The sequence below is a fragment of the Lolium perenne genome, chromosome 4 (assembly GCF_019359855.2).
Source record: "Lolium perenne isolate Kyuss_39 chromosome 4, Kyuss_2.0, whole genome shotgun sequence".
NCBI classification, from domain to species: Eukaryota; Viridiplantae; Streptophyta; class Magnoliopsida; order Poales; family Poaceae; genus Lolium; species Lolium perenne.
In genome coordinates, this window is record NC_067247.2 from 166,127,769 (window position 1) to 166,134,631 (window position 6,863).

A 6,863-nucleotide genomic window follows, 5' to 3' on the forward strand; every position below is an offset into this window, starting at 1 on the left:
TTGTGGGTGGGTGAGCTGGAGCGACTCGTGTGCTTTCTGGACTGGCCCATGAAAACAACGTGACCTTCCACTACTGGACTACTGGACTCTCGCCTAGTAGCTAGCTCGAATTCTTTCTTTTCATTTTGTTTTTCCTTCCACAGGGAACAGCTGGCCGTGCCTACCTGCGACTGCGACTAGTGACAAATCTTCTCCATGTCAATTCTGAAACTGGTTTTCGACTAATTTGTAAAGTTTGATCTGCTAAAAAAATTCAATATGTAACAACTTTTATTCGGAAGGGAGGTAAAAAATGATGAAAAATAGAGTTACCTCGATAAATAGCCGAAAAGCGGGGAAAACCCTATACAAGCACACATTGTTTTCACGAAAACACGACCATAGGGGTAATCCGTCCGACTTGACCACACGCACAAAGGTCACGCGCCGTTTCGCCGTCTTGGAGGTTGTCATTAATTCCAGCATCATCGCCGACACTCTAAAATGTAGCGACTCCGACTTCATCTGGCCGACCATGCCAAACAACCAGCCCTTGTGCCAGCAGGCGGATAACTTCAACTCGGGAAACAATGATGAGTTTGCATCGATGAAAGGACACGGATGTCGCCTAGAGGGGGGGGGTGAATAGGCGATTTAAAACTTTTACGAGATGGGCTTAACAAATGCGGAATAAAACTAGCGTTTACTTTGTCAAGCCCAAAGCCTATATACTATTGTTCACCTATGTGCACCAACAACTTATTCTAAGCAATGGTTCACCTATGTGCACCAACAACTTATGCTAAGCAATACAAGCAAGTATGTGATAGCAAGATATATATAACTTCAAGCACGATGGCTATCACAAGGTAAAGTGCATAAGTAAAGAGCTCGGGTATAGAGATAACCGAGGCACGCGGGAGACGATGATTTATCCCGGAGTTCACACTCTTGCGAGTGCTAATCTTCGGTGGAGAGGTGCGGTTGCTTAGTGCTCCCGAACGCCACAAGAGGCTCACCTTGAGGTGTGGTTGCTCGATGCACACCAACGCCACAAAGGCCTCACCCCAAGATGCGGTACTCACACCACACACCGAACGCCACGAAGGCGCCTCACCTAAATCTCCGGTGACCCTCGCCACAAAGGCCTAGGTCACGGTTCCACTAAGGGATTTCCTTCGAGCCGAAAACCGGGCCTTACACAAAGGTTGGGGCACACTTCCACAACTTAATTGGAGGCTCCCAACAAATCGCCACAAAGGTCTAGAATCCGTCTAGGGTTCCAAGAACCCAAGAGTAACAACCTTCTTGCTTTCACCACCACGAATCACCGTGGAGAACTCAAACCGATGCACCAAATGCAATGGCAAGAACACCACAAAGATGCTCAAGTACTTCTCTCTCAAATTCCAACAAAGCTACAAAAGCTATTGGAGGAATAAGAGAGGAAGAACAAATAGGAGGAGGAACACCAAATTTCTCCAAGATCTAGATCTAGTGGATTCCCCTCACAAAGAGAGGGATTTGATTGGTGGAGATGTAGATCTAGATCTCCTCTATCTTTCTCTCAAATAGATGCAAGATTCATGGGAGGGAGAGGGAGATAGCAAGCTCAAAGAAGGTCAACAATGGGGGCAAAAACGAGCTCAAACGGATGGGAAACTTTGGGGAAGAAGACCCCCTTAAATAGGGCAAGAGAAATCTGCCCGTTATGCACAAAACTCGTCAAAACCGGAACTTCCGGTCATTTGGGGCGGAACTTCCGCCCCCCGGAAGTACCGGCCAACTTCCGGGTGAAGTCGGACGTCCCCGGAATGCTTACAGTATAGTTTCTGCGTGCAGATTCGTCATTTCCGGAAGTTCACCGGAAGTAGGGCGGAAGTTCCGGTCACCGGAACTTCCGGCCAACTTCCGGCCAAAAAACTGCTTCACGAAAACTTCAATAACTTTTGCATCCGGACTCCGATTTTGATGATCTTGGGCTCGTTTCGAAGCTAGTAAAAAGCTCTACAAGATCATGCATGGAACCATCATAGTCCAGTAAGGTAGGATAGAAACAAATGGATAAAGGTTTTACCTATCTATAAACAGCAAACCGGTAAAACCTCCAATATGGAAAATGCAACAACTTGAGTTAGGAAACTCGGATTTAGGTGAAACCAATTTTGTTGTAAAGAAGATGACAAGAGCTACCCCACAAAGAGTGAAAGGCTTAAGAACAAGTGGGGTAGGTTTTTCTATGTATTTTAGAGTGAAACCTCTCAATACGAGAAACCGAGAAAAACTCCAATATCGAAAACGCAACAAGTGATTCATGCGGAATCCGTTTCGATGAACTAGAGCTTGCTATGGAAATAACCACAAGCTCTAAATCACCACATGGATAAGATCCAAATAACAACCAAGAAATATGATGCAAGGATGCAAAGGTTTGAGCTCTCTCCGAACGATACGATCGAGTTACTCACTCGAGAGCCCTCTTGATAGTACGGCAACTAAACTATAAAACGGTCTCCAACTACACCATGAGACCTGTAAGAAAGAAACCCTATCAAGAGCAAACCTTAACTTTGCGCGCGCGTTCCTCTTGAGCTCGATGAAGACGATCTTGATCACAACAAGATGGAACACCTTTCTTGATTGTGCTTGCTTGATGAAGTCTTGTGGATTGCTCCCCCATAATCCACCATGGGAGAGCATTTTCTTCGGCACATCTTCACATATCCATGATCACCATATGGATGGCAAGCTTCAAGCAAATGATCTCTTAGAGATGGCTCATCTTGAACTTGCACTTCATTTCTTCATTCTTCATCATGTTGATGTCTTGAAGTTAACTTTGAGGGATCACTTCATCTTCATCTTCAAGGCATACTTGATACTTGATATCCTTCATTAATTTCTTCTTAATGCAACCTTGAAGCCAACATATGGTTCAAGCATTGCCTATGGACAACACCTACAAATATAACTCAATGCAAACATTAGTCCATAGGGATTGTCATTAATTACCAAAACCACACATGGGGGTCCATGCACTATCAATCGATGAGATCAAGGATCCTCTAGTCATTGTCACCCCAAGGGCTCCTTCCTAGGAACTCCGGCTCCGTGAAGACTAGGGAAGCACGTGGAGGTATCAAACGCGCTAGAAAAACTAATACTGAAATGACCTGCCACACAGCTCTGCTTGTCGATGTCATAGTTTCCAAACAGGCCACCAATGAATTCAGCCTCTAGTCCCTTTGGACATAGCCTACTCCAATGCATCTCAACGATGCCTTCAAGAAGGGCAACTGAGAAATAGTGCCATCATTGTATGATCTAACTTTGATCTAGGCCTCTAGGGATTCCAGTCAAGCATGGACTTCGGGGGAAGGAGATTGCACCATAGTTACGCCTACCAAAAGATACATGACACCAACATGCATCGTCATTGCTGATTCTGACCATCTAGAACAAGGACTTCGCCCATAGCTTCACCATCCTTGTCCGCCCCGACTGAAAGACATTACCAACAACCAACCTTCCCACAGAAACCACTACCTCCAAACCCGGGTGTGGACGGGGGACCGCTTAGCCCATTGTGTTTGGCCCAACTGTGGTCTTTGCCAACTATGGAAGCGTGAGCCGGAGATGGAGGAACATCTTCTATTCCCATGTAGGTGCTCACGCCGCATTTAGACGAGCATCAAGGATTGGCTTGGCTTGCTGGATTTCGACATTGATCAATGGAAAAGTTTCGTCTCGGTTAAAGATTGGTAGTGCTCCATTGCGGGGCTCAATCGGAGGAGACACAAGGGCCTATATTATACCGTTGAGCGTAAATCTCGATTTTTTCGGAACATGTCTACCATGTGTTCTGTTATAATTTTGGCTATTAAGCGGAATGCCTCACTTTAGGGTTCTGAGGGGCAAAATACTTGAGCGCTATCATGCCGTGAGAGTAGTCACTTGTATCATTTTATATCCTGGTCTTATTGGCTTTGGCTGCACTTTAAACTCTCCTTAATCAATGAAATAGGCAAAAAAAATGCCTTTTCGAAAAGAAAAAAACTCACTGCCAACACACGTGGTTGCAACACAACAATTTCATACTGACATTGTATTTTCTCTCTCTCCTAAGGTAAGGGCTGGAATCGTCTCATCTTTAACCCAGGGAAGCTTAAGCCTAAACGATTGAAATAGTCACTCCGTTAGTACTAAGGGATCTCCTTTAGAAATGGAGCAAGTTGTATAGCCTAAGCAGATTCATAACCCAGCTGAAATAGTACTGGTAAAGCTTGATACACCGTGCAAAAAAAGGCTCGAATGACTATGCATGGAGTACAATTTTTTCTTGTGAGGATGAAGAGAGAACACTTTATATTCTGTGGCTGATGCTAATCTACCAATCCGTTGCCAAACTAACAGGCCACCGAAGATTCGTACTATATACAAGCAGAGGGGCCGAACCATTATGGTCCTCCGGGAAATAACCGGCCCAGCAAGCAAGCAAGGGAGAGGAGCTGCAGCTGTGCACCAGCGCGCAGGCGCAGCGTTCGTGAGGTTTAGTCCCACCTCGCTGCGCGAGGGAGATTCGGCAGGGTGAGGAGGCTATATAACCAGCTCCACGGGCAACGTTGCAACATACTTACCTGGACGGGGTCGACGGACGATCAGCAAGGTCCGTGGCCTAGATCAATGGTCCACATTGCACTTGGTGGATGCGTTGGTCTACCATCTCCCCAAGTGGGAGAGTGGACATCATAATTTGTGCTAGAGGGGGTACGCGTCCGCGCGGCCCCTGCCAAACTTTTAAATTAAGATTTGGTCCTTGGTCGCTTCTCTCTCAATAGCGTTATAATTTGGTTATTGAGGAGGCTAAATTGACCCTGCCTAGGCATGTTGTGTTGGTTATCTGTTTGCTGCTCATCTCTGTCTTACTGTTTTACTATTCGTCCTTCCGTTTCTCTGAATGAAGTTTCGGTCTGTTTAGCTGTTGGCGCACCACGTGAAGTTAATTTCTTCTACATTTGATTCTGCTGCCCATTTAGTCGCACCTTTGCTCAGAGAAAATAGTTTACTTGGATCCAGCAGCACTCAGGTTCTACTCAACACTGAGGCATTGTCCCGATCCTTTCCTGCTACCTTCGACATTCTTGCAAGTGTCAGCGTTTCCTTATGATTTGTTTGTTTTACTGTGAGGCAAAGTTGATTCTGCTATGAGGTCCACAGCTATTCCATCTATTCTACCCTCGAAATAACATAAACAGCCACATAAAAGTAGGGTGTAGTCTGGTTAAGGTGAGCTAGAGCCAGAGGAAATTTGTTCATCGGCTGAATTATTCTGGCGATGATGAAGACTGAACATCTTATGTACGCACGCCCGGTCTTTGATGGCATGCAGTAAAGCCAATGACCTTGGAAGGGAACATTCTACTGGCCAGATCGGGATGATCAAAGTTTGAATCGAGCGTGTGACCCAGCATCCTTCCACACAAAAAAAATGTGACCCCAGCTGAGAACCATCTGGTTTAGTCGAACTTCCCAAAAAAAATTTGTGACACCCCGGAAGCGACCCGGATAATGCAGAGACCCCTGAGTGTCCGGTCTCGTTCAAACAAGGGTGTATCCATAGCTCTACATGTCAAATCATATTACTTAATGTATGCCAATGAACGGTTTAGACCCTAGAGATTTGCTCTCTACTCTGTCGGGGCGTCTTAAAAGAGCTCCCACCATACACCTGCTCTGCAATTCATGCGACGGTACCACTGGCTGTCTTATCTGAATTCAGTTCAGAGAAAACCTAAATTACAACGATGATTTCTGGTTCCGGTCAGGTCTCTGAACTATCGGTTAAGTGACGAACTGAGAAAGAAAAGGGTAGTGGTTGAGAAATCCGTAGAAGACGTTGCTCCCTTTTCACCAAACAAATTAAGTTAAACAAAATAAAGAACATGTACCATTCTTGAGAGAACCGGCCAGTGACGTTCTGAAATCCTGATCCACGGTTCCACTACGGAAGACAAGTTTGGCCCCTGAATGTGACGTTTCTATATTGCCATGGTGGTCGGAGCTGTGCTCTAGCCGTTTCCGTCCTACTACTATACACTATCTTTTCCTGACGATATCTTCCAAGAAAGATTTTTTTTTGAAACGAGGCAAAAAACTTGCCATTTTCATTGATTAAGATGGAGGTTTTTAAGAAGTTTTACAAACCCAATTACCCAACCTTGACTGGAGGGTCAAGCCAAAAGAATAAGCCTACTCACGCGGCATTACATTACTCAACGCTTTTGCTCCCGCCAAGCTCCACATTGCCACCTCCTCTTTGATTTTTGCAACAAGCATGTTAACGGTGGAAGCACTATTTCGAAACACACGAGCATTTCGTTCCTTCTAAATTTCCCAAAAAACCAACATCGCAAGCGAGGCCATTGCCTTCCTTCCTTGTGCATGCTTGTGGATCTCCTCAACCTACCACTCCTTGGCGGAGCGTCTAAAATTACACAAGCTTCGATCAACATCATGTAGCCCGAGCCAAGTCTTCACAATTGACCACACACGGGTGGTGAAACGACACTTGTAAAGAATGTGAGACGTGGATTCTTAAACTTGATTACAAAGCTTGCATCACCCACAATTTTGTCACCCTCTTTTCTGAAGTCTATCCGCCATCCAAACTCTATTTTAAATGATCAACCAAGCAAACAGTTTGCACTTCTGGGGAGCCCATGGCCTCCAAACTAAGGATGGCATAGAAGAATTAGGATGTCCCAAGAGTTGCATGTTGTACGTCGACTTTGAGGAGTAACATCCACTAACGGTGAGCTTCCACGAGATAGAATCCGGAGTATTGGGGTCCATTTGCAAGGGGCTAACCAACTCCCAAAGCTTCG

The 6,863-nt window shown here is 45.4% G+C and overlaps 1 non-coding gene across 1 annotated transcript; it reads left to right on the forward strand.

Moving 5' to 3' along the window:
• Nucleotides 1–4,608: 4,608 nt before the first annotated feature.
• Nucleotides 4,609–4,768, forward strand: LOC127297770 (U1 spliceosomal RNA). The gene has a single exon (XR_007849459.1). It is a non-coding gene; the product is annotated as a U1 spliceosomal RNA (small nuclear RNA).
• The last annotated feature ends 2,095 nt before the right edge of the window (nucleotides 4,769–6,863 follow it).